This window comes from Etheostoma cragini, chromosome 6 (genome assembly GCF_013103735.1).
Source record: "Etheostoma cragini isolate CJK2018 chromosome 6, CSU_Ecrag_1.0, whole genome shotgun sequence".
Classification (NCBI taxonomy): Eukaryota; Metazoa; Chordata; class Actinopteri; order Perciformes; family Percidae; genus Etheostoma; species Etheostoma cragini.
The window spans coordinates 9,358,446-9,376,318 of NC_048412.1; the positions used below are offsets into that span (position 1 = coordinate 9,358,446).

The 17,873-nt window shown below is 39.7% G+C and overlaps 1 protein-coding gene and 1 long non-coding RNA gene across 2 annotated transcripts in view; one reads left to right on the forward strand and one right to left on the reverse strand.

The window, feature by feature from the left end:
• LOC117946786 (cholecystokinin-like) overlaps positions 1-1,830 on the reverse strand; it is a 3,713-nt gene extending 1,883 nt beyond the window's left edge. The window contains exon 1 of the mRNA XM_034875159.1: positions 1,750-1,830. The gene's annotated coding sequence lies outside the window, so the exon portion shown is untranslated. The remainder of the gene's footprint in view (positions 1-1,749) is intronic.
• Positions 1,831-4,225: 2,395 nt separating this feature from the next.
• The window catches only part of LOC117945976, a 51,361-nt gene continuing 37,713 nt past the window's right edge, over positions 4,226-17,873 (forward strand). The window contains exon 1 of the long non-coding RNA XR_004656938.1: positions 4,226-4,346. This is a non-coding gene — a long non-coding RNA (uncharacterized LOC117945976). The remainder of the gene's footprint in view (positions 4,347-17,873) is intronic.

A 17,873-nucleotide genomic window follows, 5' to 3' on the forward strand; every position in this document is an offset into this window, starting at 1 on the left:
AACAAAGTTAAAAGATATCCCCAAAACTAATGTGAAAATTCTCCAAATAGGCAACTCGCTGTTCTCTCCATTACCCGCTGCTCTTTTTTATTGTCTCCCTCCAGCTCGTTTAGGGGTTAATCACAGGCAATGTGGGATTTACAGAAAGCAGCAATAAATCGTTAAAGTGGGGGGGGATAACCTCTGATGGTTCTGCTGGAAATCTATGGCAAACATAATTTGGTCTTTCTTGTAATAAACTCCCTCACTCTGTCATAGAGTGGCAGAACCATAAAGTATTTGACAAACACACACACACACACACACACACACACAGCAGAGTTGGTGTGTTGTGTAATTGTGATGAATACACACTGTCAGCAACGGCAGAATACCAAAGGAAATACAACTATTACTTTTTTTAACAAAGTTCACATGAGAGTCAATGTTAACATGACAGCATGTTTTTTTTAGAGCAGTTTAGTGAAAAAAAACGACACAAATGGCTGTGTTACCTTTGTCAGACTGATTTGCTAATTTTCCAACACCGTATTTATCTTAGAGCCTGGCCACCAGCATATAATAATGATGAATGATGCTTTATGCCAGGACATTCTTCCAGAGCAAATCCTCAGATTAGATGAAACCAACAACAGCGGGCGCTCGGAGGCTTTCAATCTTCAATATTCCAAACCCACTCTCTCTGAATGGCTCGATGTTCCTGTTACAGCACAGAGCTCTCCGTGGACCTCTGTCTTTACTCAGCTGCCCCCCCCTCCCCCACTCTCAGTGATATCTAAAAAATGATATCTGTGTAATTCTATCAGTGTAACTCAATCCAAAATGTCCATTTAAATAACTGTGTTTAAACTGACACAGTGGTGGTATAAACAGCCATTCTCTTGATGCTAATATAATTCCTGTTAGCAGCTGGTCATTGTCACTAATTCATTATTCAGTGGGCTGGTAATGATGTGGTACTGTAATGTGTGTGAAAGCCCTCTCCTCACAAAAAATGAAAATGAAGATGTTGAAATGAAAGGAGAATTTCTCCCTTTTTAAATTTAAGACACCATCAAAAGAGGAATAATTAGTTATTAATCAGCAGAATTCTTCCTATGATACTACAACAACAACTACCTAACATTCACAGTAAATATGATGTATACTAATATTATATGTACACACAAATATGTCATATATACATTTTGTTTTCAGGTGAAACTTAAGTGAAGAAACAAAATTCCACTGTCCTAATCAGATGTCTATACCTTCCCCTTAAACAGTTAAATAATCCCAACTGTTTGAAATCAGCCATCTTTCATTATTCACTCATTCATTATTACATATTTGAAATTGTACTGTCCTTGACGTACATCAACACTTGTCAGGGTTGTATCACATATCTGGAGGTTACATGTTCTAGAGTAAATGTTTGATGTTTAAGCTCAGTGTATGCCATAAACTGGGGGATAAAACATTGTGAAAGGTAAAAATATATATAATACTGAAACAATTCAAAGTAAAGTAAGTAAATGAATTAAATGTAAAATTTCAAAAATGACATATTTCTCTCAACTTTTCAGATTAAATTTACAATTTCTGTTTGTGTGTCGTGAAACATAAAAGACAAAAAAAGGCAAGTGATTAAAAAAAAATGAAACAATAACTCTTTGAAAAGAACCTACAGTAACACAACATGTCGTCTTGCAATAGAAAAACTGGAAACGACTAACAACACAAATTTCCAAATCCATTTTGTATTCTTACCTGCACTAGAGGATGCTGAGTGGGGAGATGCTGACTGAGAACGCTGATGTTTTGCTCCTCCAGTGTTCGGGCTGAGTGAGTGAGCAGAGAGGGGACCAGGGTTTTATACTGACTCACAGGAAGGGGGAGGGGCCTGGGCACATGGGAGGAGCCTGTTGCTGGCGCAGAACCTGACGCCGCTGACGCACTTGAGGACACAAATGTGCACACATACTGCAAATGCCCAAACCCATACACACACGGGTCAGAATGTAATTCTGAGACTTTTTGTGTACCTTTGTTGTGTCTGACGCTTGCCATGTCAGAAAAAAAAGTTTTCTGATGGAGCTTTGTGAGGAAGTGTTCTCGCGTTTCAGCCTGAAAGATCTGTCCGAAGATTTTTTATCTGCGTCAGTATGACATCATGATGTTGTGGTTGTATTTGTTCTGAATATCAAACATCAAAAACGTTCATGCCTAATTTAGGCCTGATGAAAAAGCTGAATGGCATTCATTCATAAATTGTATGAGACTCTCTTTTCAAGCTAAAGCATTAAATAGTCAGTGATGGACTTCATTATCCACACCATGTAGCATTACCTCTACAGTGCCTTTACTATAAAATTCCACTGAGTGACCCAAGAAAGAAATTTCACCGTGCATTTCCTTTATGTTTCTTCTGAAATGAAAAATCTCGATGTTTTGTTCTTGCACTAAGTTCCAAGGGGGAGCTGTTGTGCAGCATCAAATGTGGCAGTCTGCATGTTAACTGTGAACCATGTAGGGGGTCCTTGATCTGCTCAACACATTGGGAACCATTAATTAATATTTTACTATTATTTTAAACTGGGTGACTGGGTGATTTTGACTGGGTGTATCAGTGGACAATCTGGGTCTGCCCTGGTGTGTTTTTAGCTCTACTCCATGTTAATGGAGCTTACACTTATTTTCTAACACTGTCATTAGCAGGTGTGTGACTTTTGATAGGGCAAAGACCCACACACCCTGGCTGTTCTGTCAGCGGCAGCCATCTAGCTAGAACGTCTAACAGACTCAACATTCGAGTACATACACAGAACGGTATTTTTGAACCATGTTCTAACTTCCGGATTGACCATTGGGTTGCACAACAACATTTAACTTATAAATAATGAAGCTGCTCCTCCCTGCTGCGCACAATGGAGAGGATGAAGTGACACACTTCCTGTTCATCACTCCACTACACAGCTCCTGTTTGCCTGCTGCACCATGTTTCAAAATCTAATCACAAGTGTCTAAGACATTGAATGTGCTTTTGGGCAAACAGACAACTGAAGAAATGAAAGTTACCTCCCACAGGGCTTCATTACAGAAGTACAGCTGTAAGCCTCATCAGACAGCTTCAGTTTGCTGTTGGTGTGAAACAAAGTGATGAAGCTACAGTACATCCTCCTTTCTACATACTTTAATCTGTGTCACACGTTTCTATTAACTGGCACTACAGGGCCAAATACTATAGTGTCCTCTCTGTCTCTCTCCAACCTTCACATGCAGTCAACATAATAATTTACAGTACATACATTGAGTGGATATTTACATCCAGTTCCATTACATTCAATTGGCAGTGGCTTCTCTCCATAGCTAATTATGCGTTCCAAGGAAATTGGGGTGCAGTGTCTGTACACTGTCTGGACAGGTGAAGCTACAGACCTGAAGCAAGTCAGAAGGACCCACCTTACCGAACTGAGCTACATTTGACACAAAGCTAGCATCTTGCTATCATGATCAAACATGATCAAACATGATATAAACACAATAAATAATTTTTAATATTTCCCCATAAAACTGTTATTATTGAAATTAACACAACCCACTCCAAGTGAGCCTGCATCCTTTACATCCTTTACAAATAAAAAAGAAAAGCACAGTTGTAATACATATAATTATAATAATATATTATATCCCACTGTCATGGCTAACGGAAACACTTGAACAGAACAGAGCCATCTGATGTTGGTAACACCTCAGCTTTGTATTTGCAACTTTGCTACGACTCTAAATGTCTGCTGTGAATAAAGGACTGATATATGTTGGTAAACACTTTCCTCCAATTCTTAATTTCTTTCAAACATTTGAGTCACATCTAGACTGTACCTGCAGCAATTTTTCCTACCTTTTATAGAATAGCTGCTTAAAGCCTGTGAGCGCCTCTTCCCTCACACATGGCATACTGTACTCATCTGGTGAAAAAAACAAACGCACCCTTTGAAATTGGGCGGTCTATTTAAGGTATTGGAGTTCTGTTTGCAGCACCTGGATTTAAGAGTGAGCAGTAAATTCACCAGTTGGTTCGTGTTTTTGCAGGATGTCTTGGTGGAGGAACTAGTCGAGTTTGCAGCTGCTGCTTGGCAAGCCCTTTAAAAAATGTAATAAATTTCACTGACCATCTCAAATGTAGTTTTATTAAATATATAATTGAATCAGTGTTTTGACTAAATGCATAGTCTGTGTCAGGCATCAAACGCACCTCGAGGGTAAGAGGTTAGCACGTCGGAGTTTAAATGTCCGAGTTGGACCAACTGTGAAGGATTTACTCTCCACTGTGAGGCCGAGGAGGAGCACTTCTGTACTCCAACAAAGTAAGTCTTTGTTGCTTTTTTATTTTCTTTCTTTATTAAAATGCGTGTTGTCGTCTGTTAATGTTTTGGCTCATGTTGTCATGTTCATGCATTTGCTAACCGCTAGCTAGCTTTCGTTGAGCTGCTAACGACTGCAGTTAATGAGACAGTTGGCATGAGATACGATTGATGTTCTTGTAGTGTAGGCCCATAGGTTCACTTTCCTTTTCCTTTAGTTGTTGTTCTGGGTGTAGCCTACATGGTGGAATGTAACAACAGTGGAGTGTCAGTGCTCTGAGTAGGCTGAATATTTCTATTCATGAGTTAAAATGGTTTTCTCAGACGTTGTTGTTGTCGTCTTTTGGTAAAGCTTAAGTGACGTAAACATGACGTTTACCTTGCACCGTTTATTTAAGGGGTGGGAATCCCCAGAGGCCCTACGATATGATGTATCTCATGTGACGATACGATACTATTGTGATTTTAAAAATATTGCAATTCTTTCTTTTTGTCCAACTTGTCTAAAAAAAAAAGTCTCTGGTTTGTTCATGTCACTTATATTTTTGTAGCAAAAGCTTAATGGGACTGAAAAAGCAATTGATCTTATTAATATAGTACCAAAACCTTAAATTCTAATGTGCAATTTATACAGTAAAAGATTAATACTCGGTGTCCGTGTATCGATGCAGTACTGCTATTGAAAATAACAATACTATGCAGCATCGATCCCAAACAATTGGCATTGTTTTATTTTAGTTAGCCTAATAGCTGGTTTGATTTGCATTGATAGATGATCTTATGGAAAGTTCCCCATGCCAGTCTCTATGTATGTTGAAGGGTATGTGATGATGTGGGGATTTTTGAATTCCAAAGGCCAAGGGAACTTTATCAGGATGCATAGTATCCTGGATCCATGAAATAATAAGCCTTAAAAATATAAATCTGCCCTCTTCTATTGGAATTTAACATAGGGGTGTCTTTACGCATGCCCCCTGTATTTTATGTAAGAACATTTATTTATTTACAATACATTAGTCATCCACAAAGATATTTTGTGTGCTTAAAGGTTGGGTTTTTCCTCAATTTTTTTATTGAAGCATTTTTTTTTTTTAAGTCAGCTTAAGCCGGGGTTCTATAATCATGAGCAGCACCGTATCTCCTCAGCGCTGTGTTCATTCACAGTACCAATGCCATCCCGGTAATTAGAGAATGTTGATGCTTAGTTCACCAGCAAGGACCACAGCCCAACAATTAGTTAGTTAAGGATTTTAATGAACATTATGAATGTGCAGATAAATGAATAGATGTTGAGGTCGTCTGATGGCTGGTCTCGGCGGATGTATGATGACCGGGGTGGAGAAGACTCAGAGTGGGGGTTCCGTCTCGGAAGCAGTTTTTTGCAGACCCACCAGACGGTACCTTGATGAGACATGAGAGGTATGCACTGGGAAAGAAGGAGATGAGGGGGAAGATGGAAAAAAGGCTGGCTGGCTGGCTGGCCCTGCTCCCAAACCTAAGTTAACAAATTAACTTAATTTTACTGTTACATTCAGCTGCATTAATTGCCACAAGTCTATGCTTAAATCCTTGTAATAGCTATCTGTTTATCATTTGATAACAGTCTTAAGACAAAGATTCTATGAATTTTTGATTTTAATGTTTAAGTGATTCAGCTGCATAATGTTACCTCTCATATCTTTGCGTGCTGCATGTCAGGTTAAATGCTATGTTCTTCATGCATCTTATTTGAATAGTATGTTCCTCTCGTAGTCTGGGGGTGCTCGGCCCAGTTAGGCTCCGGAGTTAGGCTCTGTACAGTGAATAATGTGCGTTTGGTTGTGGAGAATTACGAGGTCAGAGTCAAATTGCGGATACTCAAATTGTGCCTAGGGCGTTCAGTATGCAAATGCTGCATATGATATGCTACATTTGCATACTGTAATAATCCATTCAGCATATTGGTTGACTAAAATAGTAAGGAGTAATGCATCTTTCACAGGTCAAGAAGTTTCAACATAAAGAGAAGGTTTTTAATTTTTCAAGCATTGGTCCAGGTAACAAGACAATACCTTCATAATAACCCAAATGCATTTTGCAATTTTTTATTTGAAAATATCTCTTTATGCCAAGCTGGCTAAGTAGCACTTTTGTTGAAATGGGCTTACACCATAAGGTTAACCGTCTGCTGGAATGAGCTCTGAAAATATCCAAACTAGACATTACACACAGGTCTATGGCTCATATTGACATCACTGTTGTCATCAAAGAAATTGTATGCATGCACACAGTTTTTTGAAAGGAATGTGTTCGTTTGTATTCTCCCTGTCTCTCCCTTCCAGTAGTGACTCATGGCACTTGAGTAAATTGCAGCGTTGTGTTGTTTGGGACAGAAACCTCTTCAGTTGATAGACCCTCTTTGACCCTCTTTTCTTCTCTTATCAACTGGCTCGTTCTGGATTAGATTAGATAATACTTTATTCATCCCACAATGGGGAAAGCAGTATTTCCACAGTAAAAAGAAAATCAACACACACACAGGCAAACAGCAGATAATGTGCAAATAGTACTGAATGAATGTAAACTGGCATTATATAAAATGTATTTTAAAGTAAGGACATGAAGGGAAGACGGGGGGGGGGGGGGCAGAGATGAGGATAGAGGGGAAAGAAAGTGGGCATGTACAGAAATGATGGAAACATTAATCAAATCCTCTGTAAAAAATGTGTAGGCTATTACAATTGAAAACCGTTTCCAAATACTTTAGAGCAAAACATATTCTGCAGCAGATTGTCTGTCTGAGGCCAGTGGATAGAAAAATGTTCAAGAGAAAACCCTTGGAATTAATGAAAAGATTTAGGATTTTGAATTATAGAAGATAAATTGAAATCTGGTGACTATAGTCTGAAAATAAGATTCACTTTGAACATGAGACACATCAAGAATTTATTTAACTTAGAATTTGATATTACTGATTATCAGGATTTTCTAATTGTCTTACATCATCTGGATGGTTTTGATTGCAGCTATAACCTCTAAGGTCTTACAGCTTGATGAGAATCGGAACATTAAATGGACAAAAGCCTCTTGGCAGACCTGTTCTCTGGCTTAGCCTCACAGGAAAAATAAATAAAATAAAAAGGTACATCCAAGACGAGGTCCAAGCCTATAATGAAGAAAGACAGTGTCATTTATTTAAGTTCTTTAATGATTTGACAATCCTTTGCACTAATTGAGGACATTTAACTCCAAATATTCTTCACCACCCTTCCCACATTCTTGTGTCTAGTTTCATACAATAAGATTTAAACAAAAGCCCGCTATTTGTTTTACATTCTTACAGTTTCTTCCACAGTTTTCTTCTTTTTTATTGAATGACAACTTTGCAAAAAACAATTATTGTACGATGGAACATATTTTTTGTTAACCAGATCCCACCCTACCACCCAGTTACAAACAGACCTACTACAAGAAATTCCTACAAGAGATCACAGTTGAAATTATGATACATAAAGGTTAAAAATAGCAGAAACGAAGTACATACCTTTTAAAAAAATTAAATGGAAAAAAATCAATAGCGAGACAAAACAAATAAATAAGATAAAAGAGAGAAGGGGGTAGCTTCTCTGATATTGTTGTAGTTGGATTCTCAAAAAATGTTAAGAAGGGGCGCCATATTTTGTAAAATCTTTCCTCAGATTCCTGGGTAGTGTATCGATTTTTCTCTAAGTTCATACAAGACACAATGTCCCTAATCCAATGTGACTGGGAAGGAGGAGCAGGATCTTTCCACTTGTGTAAGATAGCCCTACGAGCCAGTAAGGAGGTAGAGGCCAATACCTTCAGCTTCACTTTAGGCAAGCCTGAATTTGGAGCAATGCCAAAAATGCCTGTAAAAGGGTTTGGCTTAATTTGATGGTGAAGTACTTCAGAAATCGTATGAAAGACTGATGTCCAGAACACAGTCAAGATGGGACACATCCAGTACATGGAAAAGAGTGACGCAGGTGCGTTCCCACAGCTATTGCAGTTCGGGTCCCCATCAGGGAAAATACGAGCTAGTTTGGTTTTAGATATGTGGATATGGTGTACTACTTCAAACTGAACAAGAACATGTCGGGCGCTCATGGAGGTAGCGTGTACCCAATCCAGGACTGAGGATTTGAGGAGAAAAATCGGGAGACATTGGATAAGATAAAGGAATTTGGGGAGAAGTGTCATTTTGATTGAATTTATTCTACCCATCTTGCAGCTCTAGTCTTGGGATTACGAATTTAACGAATTTAGTTTTTTTTGTTTTGACTTTTTACTGTTTCCCTTACCTTCCTGTGTTAAAGGACAATACTTTTCTGTGATGAACAGTGGTCCCGTTTTGTACTTAATGTATTTTGTTTTTGAAGAGAAAAAAGGTTTTTATTGTTCAATGAGATCTGCATTTGTAAATGTAAATGTGCTGTATTTATATAGCGCTTTTCTAGTCTTAACGACTACTCAAAGCGCCGTTACATCATACAGGAAACATTCACCATTCACACACATTCCCATACACTGTGGCCGAGGCTGCCGTACAAGGTGCCGCCTGCTCATCAGATAAACACTCACCCACATTCACACTCCAATGCACAGCATTGGGGGCAACCGCTCTACCACTGAACCACAGCCGCCCCTGGTGGTCCTCGGGTAGGCCTATGGGCTTGTTTTATCGTGATGTGTTAGCAACAAAATGGGATGAAGTGGTGAGGAAAAAAGTACTAGAGCTGTCTGCAAAAAGACAGAGGGGACCACTTTGAAAATATTTGCTTTGCCTGGTCCAATAATTTGAGGAAGTTTATTTTTAAATAGGGTTTTAAAATTTCTAGTAAAACAAACTCCAAGATAAGATCATCTGTCACCACCTTGAGGGGAGAAGTAGTTTACTTAAGTTTTAGTGCTCCTGTATTAATCAGAAAGAGTTTGCTCTTACTCAAGTTCCCTTTGTAGTCTGACTAAAGACTTCCAACACAGAAAGGGCCTCCAGTAGGGAGGTGGCTGGCTTTGAGACAAACAGAAGTAAGTCATCAGCGTATAATAATACCTTATGCTCGATTCCTCCTTTTCAAATCCCCTGTATCCTCTCGTTACTGCGTATGGTGATTGCAATACCAAAAAGAAGTTGGCTCAAAGGACAACCCTGCCGGGTCCCACAATGCAAATCAAAGCTACTTGAGTAACCACTGTTTGTTAGTACTTGGGTTAAACAGTTTAACCCAAGAAGTGAAAACAGGACCCAAACCAAAATAGTCAGGGGCGTAAAACAAATGGTTCCATTAACAACTGGGAGATACAGGCCTGATAAAACAAAGGCGGGAGTTTACCAGAGTCAAACAAGTCTGCAAATACTGAACATACAGTGCCTTGTCAAAGTATTCGGCCCCCTTGAACTTTTTAACCTTTTGCCACATTTCAGGCTTCAAACAAAGATATAAAACTGTAACTTTTTTGTGAAGAATCATCAACAAGTGGGACACAATCATGAAGTGGAACAAAATATATTTTATATTTCACACTTTTTTAACAAATAAAAAACTGAAAAATTGGGTGTGAAAAATGATTCAGCCCCCTTACTTGCAGTGCAGCAAACTCTCTCCAGAAGTTGAGTGAGGATCTCTGAATGATCCAATATTGACATAAATGACCAATGATGATAAATAGAATCCACCATAAATGCACCTGCTCTGTGATAGTCTCAGAGGTCCGTTGAAAGCGCAGAGAGCATCATGAATAACAAGGCAGGTCCCAGATACTGTTATGGAGAAGTTTAAAGCCGGATTTGGATACAGAAAGTTTTCTCAAGCTTTAAACATCCCAAAGAGCACTGTGCAAGCAATAATATTGAAATGGAAGGAGTATCCGACCACTGCAAATCTACGAAGAACTTTCAGCTCATTAAAAGGAGAAGACTGATCAGAGATGCAGCGAAGAGGCCCATCACTCTGGATGAACTGCAGAGCTCTACATCTGAGGTGGGAGACTCTGTCCATAGGACAACAATCAATCGTATACTGCATAAATCTGGCCTTTATGGAAGAGTGGCAAGAAGAAAGCTATTTCTCAAAGATATCCATAAAAAGTATTGTTTAGAGTTTGCCAAAAGCCACCTGGGAGACACACCAAACATGTGGAACAAGGTGCTCTGGTCAGATGAAACCAAAATCGAACTTGGCAACATTATGTTTGGCGTAAAAGCAACACAGCTCATCACCCTGAACACACCATCCCCACTGTTAAACATGGTGGTGGTGGCAGCATCATGCTTTGGGCCTGCTTTTCTTCAGCAGGGACAGGGAAGATGATTAAAATTGATGGGAAGATGGATGGAGCCAAATACTGGACCATTCTGGAAGAAAACCTGATGGAGTCTGCAGAAGACCTGAGACTGGGACAGAGATTTGTCTTCCTACAAGACAATGATCCAAAACATAAAGCAAAATCTACAATGGAATGGTTCAAAAATAAAACGTATCCAGTTGTTAGAATGTCCAAGTCAAAGTCCAGACCTGAATCCAATCGAGAATCTGTGAAAAGAACTGAAAACTGCTGTTCACAAACGCTCTCCATCCAACCTCACTGAGTTTGAGCTGTTTTGCAAGGAGGAATGGGCACAAATTTCAGTCTCTCGATGTGCGAAACTAATAGAGACATACCCCAAGCGACTTACAGCTGTAATTGCAGCAAAAGGTGGTGCTACAAAACAGGGCTGTAGTACTCTAGTCCGGTCTTGGACTCGAGTCGGGACTCAAGACCGTTTTGCCATGGACTCGGACTTGTCTCGGACTCAGCCACTGGTCTTGCCCACTATGACTTTTGGTCTTGCCCACTATGACTTTTGGTCTTGACCAAGTCCAGCTGTCTTTATTATGTTGATGATAATATTGGAAGGAAAGTGAAACACAGTTCAGGGGGGATATTGTTCGGCTTTTTACAAGTTTAGACAGCTAGCTAACGCTACGTAACCTCTCTGGACTCTGTCTTGACTCAGACTCGAACCTCTTTTGACTCGGTCTTGACTTGGACTCGACTAGTCCTGGTCTTGGACTTGTCTTGGACTCGGCAAAGGTGGTCTTGACTACAGCCCTACTACAGAGTATTAACTTAAGGGGGCTGAATAATTTTACATGCCCAATTTTTCAGTTTTTTATTAGTTGGAAATATCCAATAAATGTTGTTCCACTTCATGATTGTGTCCCACCTGTTGTTGATTCTTCACAAAAAAATTGTTTTATATCTTTATGCTTGAAGCCTGAAATGTGGCAAAAGGTCAAAGTTCGAGGGGGCCAAATACTTTCGCAAGGCACTGTAAAAAGGTGACAATTCCACAGAGAATTTCTCAAAGTCAGATGGGAGTCCATCTGGGCCTAGAGATTACCTGATTGCATCGATGTTATTAGTGCAATTATTTCATTCTGAGTTATAGGGGCCTCAAGGCTATGCCTCAGGTCTTGAGAAAGGGAAGGCATACGTAGGTTACTGAAAAAGGTTTCCATGGCAGTAACAACTGCTGTACAATCCAAACTATACAAATTTGCATAAAATATTTTGACCTTTTCTCTTATCGGTTTCTGATCTGAAGTTGTACAACCACTGTCTGTCCATATTCCAGGGATAAGTTAATGTGTTTGAAATCCGCGCAGTTGATTGGCCAGGAGTTTACCGATCTTGTAACCATGCTCGTAAAAACTACTTCTGCTCCTAAGCAACTGGTTGGCAACTTGAGGAAAGAAGGCTGAATTCTGTCTGGAATTTTAAACGTTCTATGTAAAGATCAGATGAGGGCGAATTAGCATATTGTCTGTCTATGTTCAGAATCTGATCCGCAATTTTAGTTTGTTTCTGTTTCAAACACTTATTTTTGTATGTTGCAAATGATATTTCACCCCTCAAGTAGGCTTTCAGGGCTTCCCAAAGTGTTGCATTGGACATATCTGATGTTTTATTTATACTCATAGTTTTAATATGTGTGGAGATGTGTGTAAGAAAACTCATCGGAGAGCAACAGAGGATCCAGTCTCCACTGCCTTCTTGTACGCTCAGCCCCAGAGAGAGCCATTTGAAGGAGCAGCAGCGCGTGATCCAAGATCACAATACTTTCATCACTGCACCACTTAAGGTCTGAAATTAATGAATTATCAACAAAAATATAATCTATTTGGGTGTAGGTGTGGTGGACATGTGAAAAGAATGAATATTCTCCTCCTGTGGGGTATAAAAACCTGTACGGATCAGAGAGGCTATAATCAGCGAGAATTAACTTGATCTGACCAGCAGATCTGCTAAGAGTGGCAGGATTAGGGGAAGAGCGGTCTAGAACTGGATCTGAATAACAATTTAAATCCCCACCAAGAATAAGAGTGAGAATTGAGATCAGGGAGTTGAGGAAAAAATCTCTTAAAGAATTGTAAATCATCAACATTAGGCGCGTAAACGTTGGCCAAGGTGACTGACTTATTGTAAAGTTTGCCTGAAACAACAATAAAACGTTTGTTTTTGTCCAATATAATGTTTGAGGACTCAAAAGGAATATTACTGTCAATAAAGATGTGCCCCTAGCCTTACCCCTGAAATTGGAATGGAAAATTTGTCCCTGCCAGCTTTTACCTAAACGCCACTGGTCAGAGTTAAGTAAGTGGGTTTCTCGAAGGAAAACTATCCCAGCCCCGAGCCGCTTTAGGTGGGAGAAGACTTTACCCCTTTTCACTTGGTGATTTAGCCCCTTGACATTCCAACTAATTAAATTCAGATTACCCCTCATCTAACTCCGTAACAGTGAGAATCAAGAGTTGCTCCAATGAGGGAAAGAAAGGCACACAGAGTAGCAGAAAAAGAGAAGAGAAAAGGAAAGGGACACAAAGAGGGTGGGGGCATAAAATAAATGGAAATACAACAGGTGGTGGCTCACCATCTAATCACCCAGTAAACCCCAACCCATCCCACCCTAACCCCACCCCATATATTGCTACAAACAGCAAACCCAGAAGGACCCTTACTAGTCTCACAACAAACATTCCAGGCTGCACTAGCTCCCACATAGATCTCGAACAATTCACCCCTCAACAGCCTGGCAACATAATGACCAATGATATACCCAGAAAACCGTTAAACTGACATAAAACAGAAATGCCATGCTTATCCAACCGATTCAAATGCAAACAAAAAGAAGGCGTGAATTAGGCAAGCTGTCTAATTGACAAGACCAAACGAGCAAAATAGCCAAACAAATTGGACAATGCAGCAATAAAAGTCACGCTCACCCAGCTGATTTTCTTATTCCAAAGGGCGTAAGAAAAACGGCGTGAAGGCACATCAGACAAATTAGCTGGGCGTATGAATAGAACATCTGTCCACAGTTGAACACTCAGTAAAACGAGTTTACTACGGCCTCCCATCCAAAGTAGAGATGAAGTTTAAAGCTTTCGCAAGAAAGAGGAGACAAGAGTATGTAAATCTTCTAAGTCACTTTTCCATATGGTATATATGCATTACAAAAATGAAAATAAAATGTGAAGGGATTTTGAAAATGTAGAGCTTAAATCGCGAGTATTTTTTTTTTGTTGCACATCTGTAATTGTGATGGGTATTAACTGTTTTCTGACATTTCATAGACTTAATGTTTAATTAATTTAAAAAAATAATGAGCAGGTTAATTTATAATTGGAAGCTAATTGTTAGTTGTTAAATTAAGGACCACACAAGGAGTTAGGCTAGTAAATGAATTTAAACATTACATGTTGTTTAGGGGACGCTTTTATCCAACGCAACTTACAATTGCTATTTATCAGAGGTTGCACGCCTCTGGAGCAACTAGGGGTTAAGTGTCTTACTCAGGGACACATTGGTTGATGTATTGCAGTAGGAATTAAACCCAAATCTACCACCCCAAAGGCATGTGTCATATCCACTGCACCATCACCAATTAATTTCTGGTTTGGAGCAAGGATGTTACCATGCTTTAAACCTTCCACTAATGTCAATAAAATAACGGAGCAGATGATTAATTAGTTTGATATAAAGACCATTGTGTTGGTGTGTTAACATATGACATTTTAAATTAAACCAAATCATTGCGTTCGTCCCCCTACTTGTCACAGGAAGCCACTTGGTCTTTCTCTGAGACACATCAGTATCCCGAAGGAACAGTGTTCCAGTGGAAAGCTATAAAAGTTAGAGTAGGTATCTGGACAATGACATTGTAGTCTGAAGGTAAATGTCAAGTAGAAGCTGCAAATACATAAGCCACATATGACATTTGCCACTTTAATGCTACAAAGAGACTGAATTAATGTCCTCAGGTGCTGCTGTGCTGTATTGGTCGTTGAACCCGCCTTTCTCAGAGGAAATAATGGTACTGAACTTTGCTGCTCTCTCCGACTTTCTGCAGTTTGCGATTACATTTTCTAAATAACCGCTAAATCCAATGAAGTTTTCTATGTAGTTTTATTAAAATCAGGGAAAAAAGTTTAACAAGAGATGTGTTATATTTTGGAGAATTTAATGAAATAGCTGGAAGCTATATTCATTTAAAATAAACAATCTCAGTTCAGGCCTGTTGTGCAGAAATGTGAGGGGTTATTGATGCATCTTAAGAATGAGTTTCTCAGGGGAAATAACGAGAGTCTACATTCAACTGCTTTCTCTAATAGATGCTTTCATCACTACTAATACTTCTCTCTGGGCCATAAAACTGTGTTTAGTGTGTGTAACCTTCGCAATATGTGTTATATGTTTGTCTTTATCAGAGTGTGTGTGTCTGTGTCAGTAATGATAGGAAGTTTATGGCATTTGGTTAAAACGGAGAGAACTGTGTTATTGGAAGAAATATTCACTCTGAAATGTTATTAATGTTCCTGGACAGGGCCTAAAATTAACACCCGACCACCCGCCAAATGCATGTGAATTTTGCAATTGGTGGGTAACACTGTAGCCAGTTAGAATTGAGTGATTGAGACGCGCAATTATTGGTAAACAGGGTACGCAGTTGCTTACGGGCCTGGACCAATCAGGAGCCCGCATCACTGGAAGAAATTGATTGACAGCCGCCCTATCGCATTTTCATTACTCGGGACAATCCCACTAGTCCCACGTGGGCAGCCACTGATCATGCTCTCAGAACTGAGAAGTTGAAGTGGCGTAGGACGATTGGTTGAGATCACATCATGGCGAGTTCTTTAACATCCAGTAACTGAAGGTTGGTAGACTCTCCCTGTGCTGGTTGCTCAGGCACAGTGTCTTCTCTGCTGGTGGCTAATGGTGGAGGCTCAAATGTCTGTCATGCCGACAGACTGAATTAGCGGAACCTTCATGTATTTCTTTCACATCTACAGTAGTTAGATTCACTGTGTTCACTTGAAGGGAATCACTGCATAGGCATAACATTTTGAACATGTTGAGAGGCTAAAAACACGTTGTAAAACTTGCCCTGTTTAAACCTGTTGGGCTCTAACTCTAGCAGGAGGATAACTCGGTGTAGGCAGCACCGATTGTTTTCGTTTTTCTCTCTACTGACAGCGCGCCACATTTACAAACAGAGCTATAAGTGGAAATCTACCAGAATTCTCCTTTAAGAGGCCCATGCTATTCACAGTCCTGAATCAGCACTACAGTAAACCGTATGTGCTGGTTCCCATTTTCTTCCAAAGACAGATACTGAAGACAGAGCTCTCTTTTCTCCTTTTTGTTTAGACAGTGAGTTTAGACGTTTATATTGCCAGCCTGAAGCAGTCTGTCACTGGCAGGAAATAAAGGTGTTGCGGGTTGAATGAAAATGTGTTGAAACCGTTTGAGAGGCTACATACACACACACACACACACACACACACACACACACACACACACACAGATGCGACAACTTACACATAAACTGAGAAAAGCAAGATAGAGAAGCTACGTGATAATGTAGAACTACCTTCACATTAAATGAGCCAATGTTACACAACGTATATGCGTGTAGTGTTGCACCTACACAAATATTAAAGTACAGTTAAAAAAAATGTACAATACTGTTAAAATACCCCATTTTATTACTGTTGCTACTTTAAGATGGACAGTGTTGTAAAAAGAAGCGTAGGCTATTTCCTACTGTGTGTGTGTGTGTGTGTGTGTGTTCCCGCGGTTTTAACTTTGAGGGTGTGACAAGAAACTCTGCTCATGAGACTAGAAAAAAGATTGTGTTCACAACACTGTTTTAATAAACAAAAGCACTAAAAATAAGCACTATGAAACGTTTTGCCACAAACCAAAATGGCTTCTCTATATAACTGTAACTAACCTCTTCAGACCTTATAACTGTGGCAACTCTCTCTCCTCCAAAATCCGTCCCTACAACCTCCTTAAATAAAATAACCTTGACCAAATACCTCTGTAGTGGAATGGCTTCGAATGACCACCGAAAACGCTTGTCTTTTACTAAGAACATTTATTGTTCTTTATGCTGCAGTTTACAAAAGAAAAGAACAGTTTAGGCCTGGCGGACACTGAATACATCTAGCTTCTCACGTTCATCTGTAAAACACAAACTAGCAAGAATACACACAACTTCCGTGTAGGTTACTTCAAAATAAAAGCATTTCCGGTGACAGTCTTCAGTATTAAACAAATAAAGTTGTGTACCTTTTCAAGTATCAGCTATTAACTATAACTTAACATTTCCTTTTCCGTTTTAAACTAAACATTTCACAACATCCTCCCGCCCGATGAACTGTTGTTCATTACGATTCAGCCTATCACCTAATTAATCTCTAAAGGGTAAATCAACTGAACAGGTCTCCTTAACAAACTTCCTGTAGAAGTACGAACAGTGCAAGAACGAACAAGTCCATCTCTTCCTGGAAATAGCTCTGTTATCCTGCCCATTTTCCAGGTCTGCCTGGGAACGTTATCCTCTCCAATCAATATGACGTCTCCCACCTTTAGCACAGTGGGTGTGGGCATGTCACACTTGTGAGCTGATTTCAAGTTCAGCAAGTAGTCCTTTCTCCAGCTGTTCCAAAAGCTGGTTATTAGTCTCTGTCGGTATCTCCATCTCTTACACATGTCTTCTCGACTCACATTGATTGCTTGAGATGGAGGAAGCATAGTCTTTGGTGGTAAGGAAGTCAGCCTTTTCCCAACTAGAAAATGAGAAGGTGTGAGTGGCTGGGGCTCTGATACATCACTGTCCACATAAGAAAGAGGCCTGGAATTCAGCACAGCCTCCACCTCTGCGAGCATGGTTGTCAACTCCTCAAAGTTTAGTGACGCCCTCCCCAAGACCCTCTTTAGACATGTTTTTACAGATCTTACAAGCCTCTCCCAGAAGCCGCCCCACCAAGCAGCTCGCTCGGCAATATACTTCCAAGTGATCCCTTTATCAGTAAAATGCTCTGTAAGCTCTGATTCCTTAAATGACCCCCATAGTTGTTTCAGGTCTTGTTCCGCTCTCTTGAACGTCTTAGCATTGTCTGAGTAAATAACTTTACATAGTCCTCGTCTTGCAATAAATCTCTTTAAAGCTAAAAGAAAACTTTCAGTAGTCAGATC